The sequence below is a fragment of the Labeo rohita genome, chromosome 7 (genome assembly GCF_022985175.1).
Source record: "Labeo rohita strain BAU-BD-2019 chromosome 7, IGBB_LRoh.1.0, whole genome shotgun sequence".
Taxonomy (NCBI): domain Eukaryota; kingdom Metazoa; phylum Chordata; class Actinopteri; order Cypriniformes; family Cyprinidae; genus Labeo; species Labeo rohita.
The window spans coordinates 36,820,019-36,844,285 of record NC_066875.1 but is presented as its reverse complement, the minus strand read 5'-3'; the positions used below and the strand labels follow the sequence as shown (position 1 = coordinate 36,844,285).

The 24,267-nt window shown below is 35.9% G+C and overlaps 1 protein-coding gene across 3 annotated transcripts in view; it reads left to right on the top strand.

Moving 5' to 3' along the window:
* Positions 1–24,267, top strand: part of si:dkey-172j4.3 (diacylglycerol kinase delta) — a 74,349-nt gene that overhangs the window by 12,856 nt on the left and 37,226 nt on the right. Inside the window, exon 1 of one of the 3 annotated variants that reach the window (XM_051115434.1) lies at positions 12,988–13,087. The exons of the other annotated variants lie outside the window; for them this stretch is intronic. The gene's annotated coding sequence lies outside the window, so the exon portion shown is untranslated. Of the gene's footprint in view, positions 1–12,987; positions 13,088–24,267 lie in introns of those variants that run through there. 3 annotated transcript variants of the gene reach the window in all.

The following is a 24,267-nucleotide window of genomic DNA, read 5'->3' as shown; positions in this document are numbered from 1 at the left end:
ATTTGGGTTAAAACAAATCACCCAGCATTTTTTTCAAGTGCAGAAAAACTACCCAGCACTTGGGTAAAAATATTAAAAACAACCCAATAAAATGACCCAGCAGGCTGAACCCAGCATTTGGGTTAAAACAAGTAACCCAGCATTTTTTAGAGTGCACAAAAACTACCCAGCACCTGGGTAAAAATATTAAAAACAACCCAATAAAATGACCCAGCAGGCTAAACCAAGCATTTGGGTTAAAAAAGATTTAGAGGCATCAACAGTAACATTAATAAATGTTCATGTATTGAACGTATTGATTAAATTGTAATTTCTAACCTATTTTTGGGTTCATTTTAAGCCAGAAATATAATAATTTTTAAGCAATAGCTGAGTTAAATAAAACTACCCATAAGGTTGGGTTAAACATTTAACCCAACCGCTGGGTCAAAACAACCCAATCGCTGGGTTTGTCCATATTTCACAAGTGCTGGGTTGTTTTCAGCCCATGACTTTTTTAGAGAAGAGTTAACAGTTATTTGTTCATGAATCATTTTTGATTAATTAAAACGACCGGCACATAAAAATCATTCTTTTTGAAAATCTGACCACATTGGCCACAGTGTATGTTACTGATTCACTAAAAAGAACCGGCTCATATGAGTCATTTGTTCATTCGTGAATCATTGTATAATGGTGACATTAGCTGTGTCTCATTCTAAGGACTGCGTCTTCCAGAGGTTTAAAAATGCCAAATAATACTTTCTGTTGTAGTATGCTTTTCTTTCTTTCTCTTTCTTGCCAGCGTTCTCTTATAGCCAGCGCTAAGCGACGTAACAGGTTAAACAGAGACACACATGTACAACATGCTTTATTCATGAGCATTTCTTTTTTCTCATCTTCCTTTCATGTTTCATTCTGCTGGATCCATAAGTGATCCCCACACACATACACACATACTAAAAGTCCTTCATCCTCCGGAGAAAAGTCTACTGTAATGAGCTCTCTCTTTCTCACATTATGAGGGCACATGTATGAGAGAGACAGGTGGCAGAGAGAGCAGAGGACAAGTGAACGAGAGGCACAGATGCAGCAGGTAGCTCTTAGTTCTGTTCCAGTCGTCACAGCTGCCCAGGGGAACCCAGCACATGCTGTCTACTGAGCTTCTGTTTTACACACTTGCCAGGTGTTATAAACTGACAAGTGATAAATCAAATCGCTCCAATCTACCTGTTTGTGATTTGGCAGTTGTTTGGTTTCTATTCCTGTCATGTCTCACTCAGAATGAAATCTCATCAGTTCAAACACATAAAACCACTGTCGATCTTTTACTTCAAACTGCCTTTATTTGCTTTCAAAAATTAAATGCTGGATGCAAGCCACCATCGAATGAGTGAAATTAATTAGCCCAGTCATAATGTTTAACGTGTGTCTCTGAAAAAGAGGAAGAATGAGCTACTGGGTTGTTAGTGTGATTGATGGTAGTGTGCGTATGTCAATTTCCATCTCTTTTCTTTGCTAATGAAGACAGATAGCACATGTCATAACACAGCATCAGTCATGACGAGCACAAGGACGCGCTCTTCGCTGCAGTAGCATTACCAGTCAGGACAAAATGGAAGCCATCAGGCCATGTTGACGCCCACTCACGTTCTCTCATCTATTCTTTTCATCGTTTCAATGAAGAAAACCGAAGCAGGAAGGAAGTCTACTTCTGTGTTTCCTCTTTTGGCACTCTCTGCGTTTCAGAGCATGTTTTTGCCACTAAAAATAGCAGCGGAGGGTTTTGATTCACGCTACACACTCCACAAAACAGGAAGCGTCCAGGGGTTTACATCAGTTGGGACAGCAAAGCACAACTTAGTGTAGACAGAGTTCAGTCAGGTTTTTTTTTATGATGAACATCGGATGCTTTTTTACCTTTGCCTTTTCTTTCTTTCTTTCTTTCTTTCTTTCTTTCTTTCTCAGATCTTTTGATAATCACACATGGTTTTACCAGTATGAGTAGTGTTCTTGCAGGGAGACTGATCCTAGGTCAGATATGACTGCACTGTATCTCAGTCATTATTCTCAAATGTTACTAGTATGTACAGTATACATACTGATTCCATACAGTATACATTAGGATTGCACAGTTTACTTACGCAACAGTAGTATTGCAGTGCCTAAACCTTAAAATATCAGCAGAAACGCAGTATTTACAATTTAGTCCACAAGAGAAATTCGAGGGTGTGAAAACTTTTGAACGGAATGAGGATGTGTAAATTTTTCTTATTTTGCCTAAATATCATATTTTTTTCATTTAGTACTGCCCTTCAGAAGCTACAGAAGATACTTACTAGTTCCCCAGAAGACAAAATAAGTAAAACGGGTTCAAATGCTGAAAAACCAAAAGAATTTTTGGGACCTGAAGGATTCTTCTGAAGAACAGCAGGCAGTTTAACTGTTCAGGACAAATGAGAAACTTACAAACAACTATTACTAAACAAAAAAAACAAAAAAAAAAACAGCTGTGGATCATTCAGGTAACAACATAGTATTAAGAATCAAGCGTATGTAAACTTTTGAACGGGGTCATTTTTATAAATGCAACTATAATTTTCTGTTGTGGACTATATGTAAATATCTCTGCTGAAAACATATTTTGGTGAAATATTTTATTCAGGTCATTACTAAATAAAAAATAACATGCATTTTGTATGATCGCTCTTATTTTGGGAAAATAATGACCATTTTGCAGATTCTGCAAGGTGTATGTAAACTTTTGACTTCAACTGTAGCTGATGTAGTTCAGCCCTAGTATAGATTAACAGTTTCAGATCCTCCTGTCCTTGTAAACATCCGGTTATGAAAACAGACATCTGAGATCAAAGATCTATACTGTTGCTCTGATGCTCTGAAAAATAGGCACATAGGGTCTAAAACAGGGATGAATGACTTTAAACTAGACGTCAGAACTGTTGGTTTTGTGGGTTTTGGCAGTGACAGAGTAATATGCCTCTGATGGTGACAATCTACACATTCATGCAGGCCAAAAGCTGCGAGAGAGAGAGAGAGAGGGCGCAACAGGGAAGAATGAGTCATTCTTTTTTTTACACCGTCACTCTGGTCCACTTGAGGAGTTTTAGAGGAGAGAGACAGACCTCTTCTCTAATCAAAGGCCATTGTTCTGTGCCCGGCACTTGTCAAATCTGGAGCGGTACAGTATAAAAGCTCTCAGAGGCGATCACATGCATCAGCACTGCACCAAACAACACTGCAGTGTAAACAGAGGACACACGCGAGCCTTGCTCTCTCTCTCTCTCACACACACACACACACACACACAAACCGCTGTTGAAAGCCTGAATTCACACTGAACGCATTTGAGCACAGATGCATGCAAGCTGGGCGTGTGATCTGGATGATCTGGATTGAGAAAGAAGCACTCCAGTTTCTTGATTGATGTTCAGATGAGTCTGATTTGAGCACATGTAGCAATTTCAACTGGTTTAGGAAAGTTAGGTCACCCGTTACTAGAGCAGCAACATGTTATTAAAATAGAGCTGCTTGGGTTGTGAGGTGGAGATCGACGTTTCTATATCTGGGCCATTGTCATCAGTATGTAGGAAGTGGTTTTTGGTTTCATTTGTAAAGAAGTTTCATATTGTTCTTCTTTCGCTCTTTCTCTTGTTTTCTCTCTCTTCCAGTAAGCATTGCTAGCAGGTCAGTCATTTTTACGCTGATGCAGGTCTATTTGTGGCTGTGGTCAGGTCTGCAGGAAGATGGTTTTAGTGTGCTTGTTATTTCCTGTGACGTTCAACAGAATCAAGTCCAAAAGTGATCATACTGAGAGACGCATACAGAGATACAGAGAAAGATTTGGCTAGATGAGAGGAACAGACTGAAAGCAAGCAGGGTGCCATGACATGGCGGTCAGATTTCCCAGAATGCCGCTGCTGATGGGAGGTGTGAAGTAGCAGAGGGTTTGCTCATCATGTCTAATGCATAGAGCGAATACAAAAACATAACATTCTCAAAACTTCATGCAGATGTTTAGTAATAGTACAAATTAAAGGGATAGTTCACCCAAAAATAAAAATTCTGTCATTAATTACTCACCTTCATGTTGTTCCAAACCCATAAGTGTTTTGTTCATCTTCAGAACACAAATTAAGAAATTTTGATTAGACAGCAACACAACGTTCAAGGCTCAGAAAGGTCAAGTATGTATAACTGCAGACCGGAGATGTCCAAATCGGGGCGGGAACTCCAAAAGTGGGCAGAACCTCCAAAAGTGGGCGGGGTCTCGTCGCGCAAAGACTTTCTCCATTGGCTCTGGCTTCAGCCAATTGTTACTGACTTACGTTTCAAAATAAAAGTTTATAAATTAAACATTGTTTCTTTTTGTTTTAAAATAAAGCTAAATATGCTACATAAATAAATATGCTCAGTCAAAGCAGAGCACAAAGCTCACGGCCAGTGGTGTTCAGACCGGAATTAGAAGCTCTGCTTAATAATATAAACGGGAATCCCCCCGCGAGCTCTTCCGCGAGCCGTCACAGCGCAGCACAGGGGAAAGGTTTTACTCTATCGCTTTGTTTTAAGAAACGGGGGCATCCCAGGACTTGAAAATCGCTGGGTAGGAGGGTGTCGTGACGCTGGGTGTAACTAAAAAGGACCCAGTCAGTTTAACTGGTTAAGGTTAGAGTAAGTTGTGGGGTAGGTTTAGGGGTTTGCGTTGTTTGTAGCATAGTGTAGGGAATCAACACTGTGATTGACACAACCAATAAAACCTTTAGAATCAGCTGTGGGGCGGAGTTTGCACTGAAGTGGATTGGGGGAAAAATTTGCGCATATGTGTCATGTGCCTGTCTGTCAATGGGAAGAAGCCATGCCCTGTTTTGGAGCTCCCACCCAATTTTGGAGTTCCCGCCCCCATTTAGAGATCTCCAGGCTGCAGTTATGCCCTTCTTAGAAAGGTAGTAAGGACATTGTTCAAATAGTCCAAGTGACATCAGTGGTGTTATGAAGCTCTGAGAATACTTTTTGTGTGCAAAGAAAACAAAAATAACAACTTCATTCAACAGTTTCTTCTCTTCCGTGTCAGTCTTCAGCACTTTTACATTTTTGGGTGAACTGTCCCTTTAAGCTCAAGTGCCTTAATTTAGCTTTTGTCCTACTTTACCTGTATTCACCTTGTGGGTGAAACTGACACTCTCTTCTAGGTCATGGTTACTGCATGAGCTGGAAAAAATGATGGAAGGGGAAAGATAAGGAAGAAATGAGAAAAAGACAATAAATACAGTTGAAGTCAAAAGTTTACATACACCTAGCAGAATCTGCAAAATGTTAATTATTTTCCCAAATTAAGAGGATTCATAGAAAATGCATGTTATTTTTTATTTAGTACTGACCTGAATAATATATTTCACATAAAAGACGTTTACATATAGTCATTTAATAGTTGAATTTATAAAAATGACCCTGTTCAAAAGTTTACATACACTTGATTCTTAATACTGTGTCTACTTTTTTTTTTTTTGTGATAGTTGTTCATGAGTCCCTTGTTTATCAGTTTAACTGCCCGCTGATCTTCATAAAAATTCTTCGGGTCCCTCAAATTCTTTTGTTTTTCAGCATTTTGGTGTATTTGAACACCTTCCAGCAATGACTGTATCATTTTGAGCTCCATCTTTTTACACTAAGGACAAGTGAGGGACTCATATGCAACTATTACAGAAGATTCAAACACTCACTGATGATCCAGAAGGGAAAGCAATGCATTAAGAGCCAGGGGTGTAAACTTTTGAACAGAATGAAACTAAACTACCTAATTAAAAAAAAAAACACACTGTGGATCATTCAGGTAACAACACAATAGTAAAATTAAGTGTATGTAAACTTTTGAACAGGGTCATTTTTATAAATTCAACAATTTTTTTCTCTTGCGGACTCTCCTGCAGATCTTATTCAGGTCAGTACTAAATAAAAAATAACATGCATTTTGTATCATCCCTCTTATTTTGGTAAAATTAACATTTGGCAGATTCTGCAAGTTTTAATCAGCAATTTTTAATGTTTTTGTAACACACAGTCCATGCATACATGCATATGTATTTATTATTTATTTATGTATTTTGAGGAGTTTTTTTTTTTTTTTTTTTTTTACTTTAGGTGTTTACTTTAATTCTGTGAAATTGGACTTTTGGACCCTGGTGTGCTGGACTTCACAAGATGGTTCTTTAATCATCAGTTAATCATCTTTTGATAGATTATTTTTGGCATCTTTACAAATTTATCAGTGCCAAACCAGCATAAAATATCTTACATTTGCTGCAGGGGAGAGATGTTGCAGACCAGGCTCAAATCTGCATCATCTACATTAGCACCACTGCTCTGTGTGTCAGGAGCACTTCTTCCAGACTTCAAATCAGTGTTATCTTTTTTCAGGAAGAAACACTTTATTTGAGTCATTAAAGAGTATTTTTTTGTTGAAGTCACGCCCTCATGAAGCACCATCTGTGAGGGTAAGCTCTGTTTGTGATCATTAGTTTAAATGTTGACAGTGCAGCTAAGTACATGCTCTTGTCTTTAGGGCAGCCTGGAATGGGAATGTCGCCAGGATGAAACTAATCCCATCTCGACGTCTAATCTTATTAGAACAGGATACACATACTTACTCTCTCCCTCTGTGGAACCTGCTGTCAGGTTTTATGCCAGTGAGGCGGAGACTAGAATGATGTCTCATATTTCACTTTTAATCACAGAGACGTAATCTACAAGTCCCTCCATCCTGTTCATTTCACGTTTTTCCACATGTAGCACTTGAGAGAGTGTCTCTCATCCATATTTCACTCTCTTCGGGCTGTGTTTCGTGTCTGTAATCGTAGACGGTCTGTAGGGATCAGTTCCTTGAGGTTTCTCTGTTGTGAATGAAGCAACGTCTTTTTTTGTTTAGGGGGCTGGACTAAAGCTGAACGAAGTAGGACGGTGTTGCTTTCTGATCTCAGGGTCAAATTTGTGTGCACGGTATTATTTAAAACAGGATTGAATTTAGGTGTGGGTTAGGTTGAGTTTTATCTAGAGCTTAAAGTGAAAAAAGCACTAAGTGCTATTATGATTATAGCTTCAGGAAGGAGAACTTGTTCAGTTTCTCTCGCTATCATACACATACACACCCACCCACTCACACACCAAACACCTACATAATAGACTGGACGGAAGTATCTTAGAGGTTGCACTTTCTCTCTTTATCTTTCTCTCACACAAACCTAGAAAAAGATTATCACCCAATAATATTTGTGAAATTAAAAAAAAAATAGTAGAGCAATGCCTTACAATGTATGTGTTTGCTTTTTGTGAATACCAAAGCCTTTTTTTAGAGTTGAGAAGGAGTGACTGTGAAAAGAGGTTTCAGGTAACCAAAAACAAGAAAGGAGAGCAGGAAGAAAGAGAATGAGGTAGGTAGAGAGAAACTCTCAGAGAGAAAGCAAACGGGGTTAGGGTTAGGGTTGGGCTATTAAGGTTTAAGGCTAAACGCTTATAGTTGTGCATGTGTGAATGTGTAGTTATTTTGAAAAAAGCCTGCAGCTCTGAGGTCTGTACTTAAGGTTAGAGCACATCCTGTCTGCGAACACTTGAGCAGCATGTATCTGTTACCCGACACACTATAACACGCACCTCTTCAGAAGAGCCAGGACTAAATCAAACCTCGGTGCTTCAGTTACACCCCGATCTGAAAACTAATTCTTCTATTCGAAATCTGTGGCAGGACCTGAGCACTCTCCATTTCTCCGGTGTTTAATCACAAAAGTCCTCTTGAAAATGTATTTGCTCAGATTTGCAGTTACACCTCTAGAGGAAGAGAGATGAATATGTGCATTCAAGTATTTCACATTTCAACACATTTAACTTATGTCAGGTTTGACTGTATAGTACTTTTCAAATACATATTGTCACAAAAGCTTTACAGAAAATTGTCCCTTGTTGAAAGAGTTTCTTGAGTTTTTGTGCATACAGTGAAAGTCAATTTGCCGTTGTTGTTTTGATTCCTTGTAAAGATAAAATAAAATTTTAAAAAAATATTTGGTGTTTGCAGAAAAAAAGTAAGTCTTAATGTAAACACTTTATGTAATTTCTGGAAATATTTAAAATAAAAGCCCTTCAACAGAAAGCCATTCTACATGAAATGGAAGTGGATATATATAATTTCTTCTTTATTGAGATGTACATCTGGAGAATATGGAAGCCCATTTACGCCACTGAATAAAAAATAAAAATGACTTTTTATCTCACAATTTTGACTTTTTTTTCACATCTTTTTTCACAGAATTGTGAGAAATAAACTCACAGTTGCAAGTTATAAAGTCAGAATTGCGTGACAAACTTTTTTCTCAGAATTGCGAGTTTATATCTCAGAATTCTGACTTTATAACACACAGTTGTGAGTTATTAAGTCAGAATTGTGATAAACTCGCAATTGTGAGAACACATCAATCTTTTTCTCCCTCAGTACACTTTATAACACAATTGCGAGTTTATTTTTTTTTTTCTCAGAATTGTGAGATATAAACTTACAGTTGCGACTTATAAAGTCAGAATTGTGACATAAACCCGCAAATCTGAGAAATAAACTCTTTATTCTGAGAGATAAAGTCAAAATTGTGATATAAACTCACAATTGTGAGAGCACATCAGTCTTTTTTCTCCCTCAGTACACTTTATAACTCACAATTGCGAGTTTTGTTTTTTTTCTCTGAATTGTGAGATATAAACTTACAGTTGTGACTTATAAAGTCAGAATTGTGACATAAACTCGCAAATTTGAGAAATAAACTCTTAATTATGAGAGATAAAGTAAAAATTGTGAGATATAAACTCACAATTCTGAGTTTTTTTCTCAGAATTGCAAGTTTATTAATTGTGATAAACTCGCAATTGTGAGAACACATCTTTTTCTCCCTCAGTACACTTTATAACTCACCATTGCTAATTTATCTCTTTTTTCTCAGAATTGTGATATAAACTCACAATTGCCGTCTGAATTGTGACAAAAGAATTTGCAAATCTGAGATATAAACTCACAATTCTGACTTTTTTTTCTCAGAATTACAAGCTTATATCTTGCCATTGTGACTTTTTCTCACAATTGTGAGATAAAGATTTAAAAAATCAGAATTGCGAGTTGCAATTCTGATTTTATAATTTGCAATTGTGAGTTTGTATCACACAATTCTGAGAAAAAAAGTCAGAATTGTGAGATAAAAAGTCGTAATAACTTTTTCAATTTTTTTACTTAGTGGCTAAAACAGGCTTTCAAAAAGCAGATTACTAAAAAAGAATAAAATGGGTGGGAACTATCCATCGGTTGTTGATTGGATCTAAATATGAGTTTATTATATGGCACCAGATATGTCATTACAGCAAAATTTTATGTATGCAAAACATTAATACTAATATTAGCTATGACGTTTTCATTAAAAATCATGGGATCCAATTAAAAAAAAAATATATATATATATATAAAAATAATTTGCACAATAAAATCATTGGTATACTGTTTTACCAGTTAAAATCATTAGGATACTGGTTTACCAGTAGCAGCAATTTAGGTTTTAGCCTAAAACTATTCTCCTAATTTCTAACTGGCCTCACACTGATTAGTCAAGCATACACATTACACAGATACAAAGGGTCTGTTTGGATTGACAGGAAAGAGAAATACAAAGGACATTGCAATGCCTTAGGTCCATAAAAAGAGAATAGAAACTGGAAGAGGATCTTATTACCTTCTAAGCATGTACAGACTAAATGACCACGTCTAGCCATTGAAACAGGACAGGCATAAAAATTCCTGAAAATGAAGGAGGAAGGGATAGAACACTCAAAAATGAAGCACACTTTACTCTGAATTCTGAAAAATATGTCTTTTTCATAATGTATGTGAAAGGTGATGGATTTGACACCCTTTTTTTTTTCTAATTTATTTTATTTCTTTTTCGAAAAAATGTCTGGATTTTTTTTATCCAAACAGTGTAAGCCAATGGGGTTCAATGTCGTTAGCATCCCAGCTTTCTTCAAAATACATTTTTTTAAGCTCGACACAGGGAATAAAAGTCTAAAACAACATAGCAGTGAGTAAATGATGACGTACGTTTCATTTTTGAGTGAACTATCCCTTGAACTATGTTTTAAGCATAATATACAGAAGTACAATACTTTTTTAGCTACATTGTTCCTCTTTATTTTCGCTCTAGTAAAGCTTTGTTGATTCATACTCTGTGGTAAATGTGTGTGTGTGTGGGGGGGGGTGCTTCCTAGTGTTTCGCCATCTTAAGATATTGTCAGCATCAAGAGTTTACATTAAGTAGGCAGGTGTGGTTGCCCCTGTGCACGCATAAAAACACACACACACACACACACACACACACAGGCAAACACACACTGAGTGCAGGTGCAGATGATATAATACTGGGGAGGGATTCTGTGTCACCCTGAGATGAAAGCATTGAAGCACCCTCTCCACCCACCCACACACACACCTCCTCAATCAAGTGTGTTTGAGGGTTTGGGAAGGAAGCAGCATGCCTGAGTACAGAAACAGAGACCAAAAAAAAATAGATGAAGGAAAAGAAGACACGGCTGCACATACGTGTATCTGTATATACGTGCATGTGTGAGAAAAAACATAAGCACCATGAATGTGTTTTTGTCCTGCACTACAAACCACATCCGTGCTTCCTTTGCTCAAAACGTCACCAACTTTTACCTTTTGTTTACTAAAAAGAAAATTGTGTCATTTGCTCATTCTCATGGTGTCTTTCAAGTGTGCTATTAGTATACTTCTTTTAAACTAAAAAATAGGAAAGTATACTTTCAGTCTACTTTTTTATGTACTTCTCACAAATACAGCATGCAAATCTCACAAATACACTTAAAATGTTATTTCATACTTCAACTTAGAAAAATTCTAAATATATTTAAGCAATATTGTTCTCCGATAATCCATGTTTTCATTGTTACGGTAGGGGCATATCTTCTGTACAGAATTTGCTAAACACAAACGAAGGAGAAACTGAAACAACTGATGCTTTCACACGTTTTTAACACGATCATCAGTCATAAAACAGCATCCAAACTGTAACATTATGGAATAAAATGTGACCCATGATGAGGTAATAATGACTGTCAAGCTTTGGGGTTCTGATTGACTCCATCTACGTTTTTATTATCACTTTGAATCCATTTCATTGTCTTTTTTTAGCTTTTTGTTCAAAATGTTGTTTATTTATTTCTTTTTTTATTATTATTTATGAAACTTACCCATATTCAAGTGTTTATAAAAAAGAATGCATGAAGCTAGAATAAAAAGTTCTTTCTTTTCTGTTCTTTCTTTTGATATTTTCTGTTTATATATTCATATATATAATAATATAATGCAGATTAATACCTAAATGGGACATAGTAGTATAGTTAAAGTATGAACTTGCGAGTTTATTTGCGGTATAAAACTACCAAACTTGAAGTTTACTGAGACTATACTTCAAAGTGTACTAAAAATGCTACAAGTATTTAATTAGTAAACTATCAGTATACCTATAAGCTCACTTTTAGTATAGTTGCAAGACAAACTAAAACATAGATATAAACTAGTTGTGTATTCAAAGTTTACTACTGTTATACTTAAAGTATAATTAAATCTATACTTTTATATACTAGAAAGTGGCCCAATTTAGTCCCAAGGAGTATTGAAATAGTACACTTACAAGTATACTACTAGTACACTGACATTTGTATACTTACCACATAAAGTATACTTAATAATATACTTAAACTTTACTTACGTATACTTAATGAAATAAACTTGAAGTATACTTCTTTATGGTAAGGGATGACTACTTTATTCAAAAAGTTTAAATGTTTTAAAAAATGTTTCAGTCAGAAAAAAGTCATACATTCAAACAAAAAAACAGCATATTTCTTTATATCTCCCTTAATGGATGTATTATGGAAGCCTGTTTTCACCTTGGTGTAAAAAATAAATTAGAAGACATTGCAACTGTATACTGCAATCGCAACTTTATTTATTTACTCATAATTGTGGCTTTACTGTACATCTGTGAATGTTTTCTTTAAACTGCAACTCTGTATTGTTACATTTGCAAATATCTTGCAGTTGTGACTTTGTGTGTCATAATTATGACTGTATTTTTACGAATTAAAGTCTCACAATTACCTCTTTTTTACTCTGAAATTGAAACAGACTTCCTTAAAGTTAAAGTCTTGTTGAAAACACATTTTGAAATAACTGAACCCCCATTTCCCACTAGAATGACCCAGCACAGCTATATTTTGACCTATTTCACGTATTTTGTAACTTTTAGAAACTTGCCTAAGAGTGCGATGTAAGAGCCGGGTATTGCAGTGAGTGCACTGGAGGCCTGTTGCAATGAACCGATTTCACCACAGCTCTCCGTTGAGCTGAACAAGGGTTATTGGGAGTTGTCTTTGGTGCCTCCCTCTCATTTTGATGCTGATCAGTTTTCACTATAGACTTTAGTGGATTAAATTTAGTCCAGCTATGTTTATTCTCAGTCTGGTCCCCGTCTGTGGCCTCTGTCTCTGTCACAGCCATATTGTGACACCGAGGGTTGAAATTCTGTGTGTTTGTGTGAAATTGGTGAAGAAATAATATTGAGAAATGACTGTGTGGCAGAGAAAGTGTTTTCTTCTTATATTTACTCTAGTTTAGCAGTCTCTGTCTTTTTATCTCTCTATCATTTGCTCTTTCTTGTTCTCTCTTCACATTGTTTATCACCTGCTGTTGGATATTGGAAAGATGTCACTGGTAAATAGACAGAGTGCCATTTATCCAGCCCATTCCCACTTTCTCTCTCTGTACTGTTTTAACTCGTCTCCCACTGGGTTTCTAATCGTGTCAAGCTGTGTGTGTTGCACAGTGCCCTCGGGGACCAGAGTGTGTGTTCTCGCGGTTAGATTATTTTCTTCTCTCAGTCTTTACCACTTGTCCGTGATTGCTTGACGAAACAAGGAACAATGGGAAATGTTCTTCTAACACTTGTTGGAGCTTTAGCAGAAGATCCAGGCCAGGCTCCACACACCTGCTGTGAGCGTAACCACTGCTCTTACAATCTTTTTTCTGTATTTATCTGCAGATTTTAGCCCACTTTCTCTGTGGTGTCCTCTCTGGAATGAATTTAGAATTGTAGTTTTTAGCATATGCTCTGCAAAATAAAGGCTTCAAAAAGAAAGGGTTTGCAGCGATACCATAAAAAAGCAAAGAACTTTTAGCGAACAGCTCTTAAAATAACTTAATATTCTAAAGAACCTATACAATGGAATGATTCCTTGGATGTTGAATGCCATGGATGCATGGCAATAAAGAATTCCATTAATTTCTATTATTTTAAATTGAGTTAATATTTTCTATCCCCTATCCTTACACTATGGCTCAGGATGTTTGACTAACTAAACGTCCATCAAATGACTAGCTAATTGGGGCTCTTTGATTTCCATAATGTGGAAAACGCAGAAAGAATTGTGAAATCCAGTCATAAAAATGGAATTTACTGTATAACATGGAATGTCACGGAATTTATCAAATTTTGGATGGATACATCAAAAGTAGGTCAGTACACTTAAATTAAAATGTGATATGGACTAGTTTCTGTGATCATTAAGCTGCAAAAATACTATTTGAATATGAATCCTGCATGTTTTGCGTGTCATGAGCATTTGACCATTTCTTTTGAGAAAAACTATCATCATATTATATACAAACAGAAACTTAAAGGTTTTCACAGCAAACTCATCAAAATAAAAGTTAATAAACTGTAACAAAAATATATTAATGTAATGATGTTTGAACATTTTTTAAAGAAATATTTACCAGAAAACTATATTTACCAGAATTTATTTTGCAGAAATATGAATTATCATGGTGTATGGGGTATATGATAATTAATTTTGTATAAAATAAATTAATTACAGATGCTTTTGATTATTATTTTGATGATCCAAAAAAATAATGGAAAACTGGAAAAAAAAAGACATATTTCATAGGGCCGTAAAAAATAATTTTGGTTCGAATTTTAATAATTTGCAGTTGAATATTGTATGTTTCATGATTTGAAGTAATTAGACATGGTTTTTGATTAATAAAATGTAAGTTAATAACCATTAAAACACATTCTAGAAAAATCAAAATGGAAAAAAAAAACAGAATCCAGAAAAAATTAAACGGAAATAATGGAATTTGGGGGAAAAAATAATGCATATTTTAGCCCTAATTATTCAGACACCAGATATAATTTTTTATATATTTTTTTGCTAGTGGGTGCAGGACACTATAGTCCATTTATGTAAGTGAGGATAGCAAAATAAAGTAAACTGTGACATATTATACCCAATAATTCTTCATACAATGGACTACCAGTAAAACTGGTAAAAAATTTGGGACCAAAAATTTGATTTGACACTTTGACCTGATCATGTTTTGTTACGTACCTTTCTATTAAAGTTATATGACATCATCAAGATGAATTTGTTCTGTTCTTGTCATATTTTATTACCATTTTCTAAACTATAGTAAATAAACTGTGTTAAAGGTGTCTGAATAAATTTTGGTTTGAATGTATATATTTTAGCTCTTTGTTTTAGTTGTTAGACTGTTTAGCTGTAAACCCTTTTCCCTCTTTATAGCCATATGCATTAAGATGCACATTTTGTCTGCTGCATCCTGTCCCACAATGAGCAAATACATTTTTGGTGTATTTTCCAAGTAAAAAAGAACATAAAAAACTTCTCAAAATCCCTGCAATAGCCCCATTGCTTTAACTCTAAACATAACCATCATAAAATACGTTTTGCTTATTTCTATAATACATTATTTAGTATGTTTATTAAGCTGTTTCTCTTCTGGAGGATATCTGCTTTTCCCCACAGTATGATTTCAGGTTTACTGTTACTATGAGGGTATTTGCTCTCCACATTGTGGGCAAAACTTGACCCACACGCATAGTTACGCATGAAGACACTTGTGTTATCCCACATATATGCCACTTCAGTCATTATGTGTTTTTGTGTGCGACTGCAATGCGGTGGTTACACAACAGCAGGGCCTGAGGGGGCGGCCAGAGAGAGCACACTACACACCAGCGCTCTTCACACTGACCCTAACAAACTGCGGAGGAGAATACACACATACACACACACAGGGTTTTGCTTCCTCTCACTCACTATAGCTCCAAGCAATGTCTATTTTTATTCACTTTCTAGAAATGTGTTCACATTGAGCATGCCCTCTCTTAGAAAATCAACATCATGTAGAATTCTTCTTGGAATATTTTAACCATCACTGACTTGGTTTTCACTTTTTCGAACTCGTTTCTAATTATTTTGTTTTGTTTGTCTTCGTCAAACAAGAGGGATGAAGTAAACGTACTACATTTTCTGAAGGCAATGTGAGTGGTGTTTGCCCATGCAGAAGTCGCCTCCACAATGCTAGGGTGTTGTGGGTGTTTGCCAGGGCCTTTTTGTGCTATTGCTGAGATGTTCTGAGTGGTTTTTAGTGCATTATATGTAGCTGATAAGGTGCTTTTAATTTTTTTCTTCTGTTTTATTGTATACAAGGCAAAATTCGCTCCTCCACACAGTTTGAAGTATCAGTCATGACTGAATATTTGAATATTTTTTAAATGTTTTTAAAAGAAGCCTCTTATCCTCATCAAGGCTGTGTTTATTTACAGTAAAAACAGCTGTATTGTGAAATATTATTACAATTTACAATAGCAGTTTTCTATAATAATATATTTTCATTTATTTTTTAACGTATTACTTTTTTCAGCAGCCATTTCTTTAGTCATCAGTGTCACATAATTCTTTCAGAAATCATTCTAATATACTGATTTGATGCTCAAGAAAAATGATTATCAATGGTACAAGCAGTGGTGGTGTTTCATAATTTTTCAGAATCCATAATAGATTTTTTATTAGTTTTTGATTGGTAGAAAGTTCAAAAGTACAGCATTTATTTGAAATAGGTTTTTGATATTTTTATGATAGTTTTTAATAGTCTTAACTGTCACTTTTAATTAATTTAAATAATCCTTTCTTAATAAAACTATTAATTTCTTATAGCAAACAGCATTTTTGAATGTCATCGTAATTGTATTGTAAACGTGTTATTAGTGAAATTTTAGCAAGCATCACTAATAATCAAATAGTAATGCTTAAATTAAAAAGACACAAATGAAGGGGTGTTTGTACAGTATGTACAGCTGTCTGCTCTATTGCATGGCATCATATAATTGAAATTTGACTTGTAAAGTTGCCTGTTTTGCATGTCACGGTGAACGTGTGTGGGCCTGAGAAACAGTTCAGCCCTTGACATATTATATCAGGTGTAGTGTTGTAGGCTATTTTTACAAGGCTATTTTTGGTCGTAAACTGAATGTTTTGAATATGATTTGAATGATGTGGCTATTTTCACTCAGAACCATGTTGTTTATTAAAAACACACGATATGCAAAGAAGAGTGGAGAAAATGGGACTTGGGTCGATTCTTTGAGAAATTATGTTAAAACATCTCTGCCTGTAACAACATGATCATAAAGGAAGACACACACTGAGAGATAGTTGGCAGCCGTATTGTTTTCTTCTTCGATTCCCTATTTGGCTTGTGTTGAGCGTTTGCGGGAGTGAGAGATGGTGAGAGAGGTGTGGATTCAACCTCCAGTACCATCAAGAAGGCCAAAGGAATTTCCCTCCTGCTTTCTATCTCTCTCTCACAGTGGCCATAGGCTATGTAAATTAGGGCCTTGCTCTGCTAAATAAAGAACACTCAAGAAAACAAGAAGGTATAAAATAAGACAAAGACATGAGAAGGGGGGAAGGGTGAAGAAATGAAATGATTTGCACAGACCTGAAATAGACAGAAAAGATGGAGTGACAGTAGAGAGGACAGGGAGAGTGGGAGGACGGTGAGGTGAGTGTCGGGTTGTGTGTTGAGTGTTATTAAGAGCTGTGTATAGGGCTCATTTGCATGGTGGATGGAGCGAGAGAAGGGGAGAGCCTTTCACGCCCCCACTGAAGGACTACCACACTGGGCACACATACTCATGGTAGCAGTCTGACACACGAAAAACATACACATATGCAATCAGTTTTCAGTTTAGTGTTTTTTGGCATGACAAGAAAAACTGCACCTTAGTCATACCATATTTGCGTACATTGAGAAATTTTGCAACTAAAGTAAGATCAGTAAAAAGCAAAAATTAAAATGAAATGAAAGCACTAACTCAACAGACATCTCTTTTACACCCATGTAAACCCACACACTTAATCACTCACACACACAGATGGAGTTCTTTCTTCAAGAGGCTCTGAATGCTCTCCAGCACATATGTACTGTAATCTGTACACAGACACACACAGATTTGGCTTGGTGTCGAATCTCTTGTACTAACAGTTTTTTATTAACATCTATTAGCAACAGTGTGACTGTTTGACCTGAGACTACATGCAAATTGGTATGCAAATGAGTTGCTTGAGTATGCAAAGTTTGGTGCGTACAGTGTGCTGTCACAGGCTGTTTACCGCGTAAAATACTGTCTCTGCATTCTCACTGAAATGACAGAGGAACTCCCTGCTGTAGATTTGCTTTTTTCAGAGCAAATTGTGTTATCAGCAAAACAATTTGAGCGAAAAGTTGAATTGCAAAATGCACATGGATTTCGGAATGTCTTAGTGATTGCTTTGTTATGTTTTGCTTAAATGGCAGCAGCACTTGAGATGCAACTGCACAAGTTTAGAAGCAGTATCTGATTGTTCCAAACCTGTAAGACCTTTGCGTTCAGATATATAAACCAGATGTGATGTACCTTGTTTACATGCAAGACACATGCTGTACATAAAACTTTGTGCATATAAGTAGGGATTGTGTTTTTCAGTAATAGTGTGCCCTCTATTACTCTACTGAAAAATCTGTAGATGGAAAAATCTCCAAATTCTTTGTGTATTTTTTTTCTACTTGTTACTTTGCACTTTTCGTTAAAAAAATGTTTATTTACTATTTTTTCACTTTTTTTTAAAGTATCTATTATTTTCATACTTAATTTTCATGATCTAAATATTCTTAGGAATTAATATTTTGTTGTCGTTTGAAAGTGTGTGGGCCTGCTTGCATTATTATGCTATACATATATATATATATATTATGATTATATATTCAGTGGCATAGAATGGTCTTAAAGGGATAGTAAGTGGATAGTAAAGGGATGTAGGTGACTTTGTTTCCTCAGTAAAACACAAATGAAGATTTTTAACTCAAACCGTCGCTATGTCCTACTGTCCTGAGCACATGCACAGCAAAATCACATACAGTGTATATGTATAAGCTTTTTTTACATTTCTAATTCAAATAATCAAAAAAAAACAAAAGAAATTAATTTGCACTACACAAAAGTGGCATGTAGGTATATTTACAGACGTTTAATGAGGCTCAGAGGTGACATGGATGTTTTAAATTTATAACAATGTTATGAGATTAATGTTGTAAATATAACATTTTGAAAAACAGAAATATTTATTGAAATGATTTATGTAACTAAAATGATACTTTAAAAATAAAATTAAAACTAGCAGTAGGTGACAGCAAGATTATCACTGAATCATTTATTCATCTGATTCATTTTAATAGTTGATTCATTCAGGAACTAAGTAAGTGACTATCTTTATGAATGGGTAGTTGAATCATTAACTCAGATATGTTTAAAACCGCACGTTCATTCATAAACAAAACATCGCTGTGTTTACTTGGAGATGCGCAGCGACTCAGCTGTTACTTTGAAACTATTTTCGATGACGAAATAGAGCAAAATCAGGCAATATTGTTATAGTCAGACAATGTAAGTCACTTAATATTAATTTCTTGTTTATTGAACTGTTGTATTAAATCAACAAAACATTTGCAAACTCCCTTAATAATCTTTACAGTCTTTCACTGCAATCTTTCATTGCAATCTCACGAAGAGCCAATCTTAATTTGTGTCTTGAAAATAAACGAAGGTCGTACAGCTTTGGAAATATGTGAGGGTGAGTAATTGATTACAGAATTTTCTTTTTTTTTTTTTCATATATTCTTACTGACCCCAAACTTGTGAACAGCAGTGGATTTGCATGTTTCAGTGCTTCAAAACATTATTCTGTATGCTTTATTAAGCACAGCAAGGTCGCCATGGTGAGGTGCTTGTCCTCCTTATTATGGGCTGCTTTAGGGCATTGAGGGATCCACCCACATACCCATACCTCATATACAGAGACAGAAATAGAGATTATAAGACATCACATGATGAGAGGGCTGAAATAGAGGAAGTACCCTGATGATGTGATGTGTCATTTGGTAATATTACAATGGTGCTGAATGATTTTCTGTATTCACGTACTTTGGAATTTGTTCAGAATTTACAGTAATACTTTTGGGTACTTTTTTGTGAGTGGAGAGAGTAAGAGAAAGTCGAGGAAAGACATAGAGAAACAATAATGTGGTTGAAGCAGAGGAGGATGTAGGTTGTTTTCCAATGCCCACATACACATACTAACTGGACGTCACTAGCTGTGTGTTATTGCTGGAAGCAGCTGATTGGAGTGGTTTACTGTAATTGAACTGGAACGGGTTATATGATCCTGTCTGATTATCCTGTGGAAGATGATATCGACACACATTCTACTTCTGAGACCAGAGAGATGGAAGATCCGCTCTGACGTCAGGCTGGGTAAATAGGTAGTTTGAATGGCGACGCACGTATTCATCACACACACTCACGTTGCGGTGTATTGGGTGTCAAGAGAAAGAAAAGGACAGAGAGAGTGAGTCATAATTAGCTTGCTGATCAATAGAAGGCCTGATCCGTTAACGAGCTGTTGGGACTGTCTGCTGGTCACACTGGGCAACATGGTTTCCTAGAGAGAGGGAGAGATCACAGGGTGCTGTGGAATCTCTCAATCTGGACACACACTGTTTGTATGTATGTGTGTGTTATCATTTTCCACTGCTGTGATAGCGGTGGCGGTGCCTGGGCCAGTTCTGTGCTTTTCCATCAAAGCAAATTTGGTTGCGGGCCAGATATATTGGCACCACTTTGGCTGCTTAAACCTGATAGCCAAAAATGAAAGTATACTACCATTAAAAAGTTTAGGATCAGTAAGCTTTTTAAAAGACATTAATCATTTTATTCAGTGGTCACATTAATTTGATCAAAACTGACAGTGAAGACCAGTAAATTACTTTTTAATTTTCAAGAAAATATCCAAATAAGTAATGTCAGTTACTTAGTTTTACCATTTATTGACTGACAGCGCTCTTGTCCCCATGTTGAGAGAAATCAGGACTGAGTGCAGAGGTGCTGTATAAACATGATGCTTACTGCAGATCTTGACTAAATGTGAACCGCACAAAAAAAAGATTCAGTATACCTCAGAATAAATAAAACAGTGAAATCCCATTTGTGTTTCTTTCTTTTTTTATTGCTGAAGAGTGTTGAACTTTCTTCTCCTATTCTTCATGCAATCCAGAATGGCAGCACAGCTGAAAGGTTTGTTTGAGTTGTGCTCTCTACTGTACAGACATGAATTTAAATGTCCTTCACCTGAGGCTTATTCATTTCACCTTTGAAAGGGCTTTAACATTTGCCAAAAATAGAACTTTTTATGTTAAAAAAAAAAAACTGCAAAAGCAACCCTAGCCAAGATGAGAAAAAATAATGCAAAAATAACGTAATGCATTACTTTCCATAAAAAGTAATGTAATTAGTTACTTTTTTTAGGGGAGTAACACAATATTGTAATGCATTACTTTTAAAAGTAACTTTTTCAGACAATTTCAGACAGCACAGCAGCACAACTGATTTCAAAATTCATATTAATAAGAAATGTTTTTGGGCACCAAATCAGCATGTAAGAAAGATTTCTAGACCACAAAACTTAAGTAGCACAGGTATATTTGCAGCAATAGCCAAAAATACATTGTATGGGTCAAAATGATCGATTTTTCTTTTATGCCAAAAATCATTAGGATATTAAGTAAAGATCATGATCAATGAAGATATTGATGAAATTTCCTACCATAAATATATCAAACCTTAATTTATTTTTTTAATAGTAATATGCATTGCTAAGAACTTCGTTTGGACAACTTTGTCAACTTTAAAGCTGACTTTCTCAATATTTTATTTTTTTGCACCAGCAGATTCCAGATTTTCAAATAGTTGTATCTCTGCCAAATATTGTCTTAATATACAAACCATACATCAATAGAAAACTTATTTATTCAGCTTTCAGATATCCAAATCTCAATTTCAAGAAATTGACCCTTATGACTGGTTTTGTGGTCCAGGTTCACATTTCTAAAAGATCTTTTGACACTGGAGACTGAAGTAATGGCTGCTGAAAATTTAGCTTTGCCATCACTAAAAAAAAAATCCTTTTTTTGACTGTATGTTTGGTAAAATAATAAGAGACTTCTTTCAAAAGCATTTTACAAATGTGACTGGTTGACTGGTGAATGGTTGGTTTTGCTTTGGAAAAAGAGTAGAAGGGGAGAAACATAAACATAACATGATATTCAACAAATTGTAACAACAGTTGGCTAGATACTGTAATTAGTTAACATAGCTATTCAGTAGGAAGCAATGACAGTCACTTTCAGTGTAGTTGTTGTCTATAACAAGCTGTTTGAGCTGTTTACAGATGGCAAATTAAATGACTTTTGGATCATAATATGTTGTATGTTTTCAAAACTAAAATCAGTGAATAAGCAGACCAGATATAAGAGAGGTCCTCGGATCCCTAGTCAAGCACTGACTCACCATTATGGTTGAAAAGCGATATGTGTGATAGATCAGGTGATGTGATCAGCCTACAGCGCAGCCTCCCGAGGAACCCAGTCGTTACAAACCTTAGTCATAATGTGAACTGACATTAAGAGGATGTTATATGAATGTTTGGAAACTTTCTGTTCTCTTCACTTATCTAGTGAGATTCATATGCATAGAGATCATGCTCTGTGATTGATTAATTCAGCAGAAAATGTTTCACTGCCTGAGGAAGCCGAGCGCTGCCAGTAAAAAGAAGAACTGCTGACGAGACACACACAGAGCAAGCTCGCACACCAAATTGTAATAACATTCACTTATGAACACAGTCGGGAGAGGAGATGACACAGGTGTACAGCTGCGACCTGCACACACAGAACAGATGCTGGGTCAGGTGTGTGTGTGTCTCACTGGAAAGGTTAAGTGGAATGATAGTCTGCAACAGCTTTCTCTCTTTCTCTGTGTGAGAGTGTGCACTAACATTCACAACAGCTGTACTGTATGTGGTTTGTAATCTATTTTTCCCACTGGACTCTGTGTGTTCAGTGTGTTTATGTGTTTGTGGTGGAGAGATTTATTAGGACTTGATTAAGCTTGTTGTGTTTTATAGTTTCACTTTCAAGACTATTTGTGACTGTGGATCTGGCAACCCTGCCACACACACAGTGGGACTGTTATAGAGATATATGACCACAAGCAATACTGTAGTCTTTTTTATTTTCCCTTTATATTATTATAAACTTTCTACTCTGTTCTAAATTTTAAGCAAAGCTTATTTTAAAATATGAATGTTCATTTATTTACAGGCGATGCCTAAAAAAATGTTCACATCTCACATTACAATCAAAAACCGATGGTTATTAACTCTTCAGTTAATTGTATTGAACCAAATCAAAATAAAAGACTTGACATTTCCATGGTACTTTCTTTTTAATTTCTTGTTTTCCTGATAGTATATTGTGCAGCAGACATATTCCACTCGTATGTGCGATGAGGTGGTCAGGAGCTTGTGTGAGGGCTGTAACGGTGTTTGGAGAAGTGTGTGAAGGGACAATAGGCTCTTTAGTAGAACGCCACTCATCCCGCTTCCACAGAAACGGCTGGGGATTGTTCCCGTGGAGATGGCACAAGCGGCAGAGCACTCAGGGTTGAGGAGGATGTCGTGACTGAGCGCAGCGTTAGTGTGTGTGTCATACAGGAGCAGCAGTGACAGAACTTCAATCACAAAGCCTTTGTTCAGTCCAATGCTCATGACATGAGCAGCAGGTGTTCACTCCATAGGTGTTGTCACCTCTGTGGGACTCTCAGTCTCTTTCTTCCTCTCTCTTAGCCTCTGTCCACACTGTGAATGTGTGATGCACACTGTGTTTCCCTGGTCATAATCTCTTCTTTCTGTTTAGCCTTTCTGATGTTTTTATTTGTGATTGTTAATCTGAGATATTCCTTATATTCAATAACAGAGTTGTGTATAACGTGTCACACAGCAGCTGTATTCTAATTTTCCTGATAACGCACTAATGCAATGCGTTACATTTTAAATTTATGTAATTTGATTACAATTACTAATGTTAGTAAAATAACATTACTTAATGGATTAGTTTACTTCCAGAACAAAAATTTACACATAATGTACACTGCCCTCGAAAAGTTTGGAAACACCCCTGGCAAAGTGTGGTTTTGGACGATATCAGCATAAATCCTTATCATTTTTTGGTGTAAATACATTAAAGTAACTCGACATTATCATTGAAGACCAGCAATAATAATTTTTATTTTGATTACATAATAATGGCAATATATACATGTCGATATTTGGGTCAGCACACCTTAATAGCTTCAACAACTGATTGCCAATTTAGTTTAGAATACAATGAATTTAGGCCCAGATTATGCAGCTAATGGTGGATATTTTGATGAATCGAAAACGTATGTTTTTTCTATGTATAAACTGTTTATGTAATAAAATGTTTTCATAGTTTGTGTTGTCCCTTATCAGTGCAAAATTATCACAAATTAAAAAGGATTCATGTCAATATTGTCCAAAACCCCACTTTTCTAGGGCGTTTCCAAACTTTTGGAGGGCAGTGTACTTACTCCTTTGTCATCCAAGATGTCTTTCTTTCTTCACTTGTAAAGAAATTATGTTTTTTGAGGAAAACATTTCAGGATTTCTCTCCATGTAATGGACTTCTATGGTGTCCTCAAATTTGAACTTCCAAAATGCAAGTTGAAATTTATATACATTTTAACCTCAAACACTTGTCTTGTCTAGCTCTGTGTGAATTCGCTTTTTTTCTGGTCATGACAGTTAGGGTACGTCTAAAAACTCCCTTCTCATTTTCTCCCCCAACTTCAAAGTCGTCCTAGTACCAACCCAGAGTTTACAAAATTAACATGCAAAGATGATCAAACACTC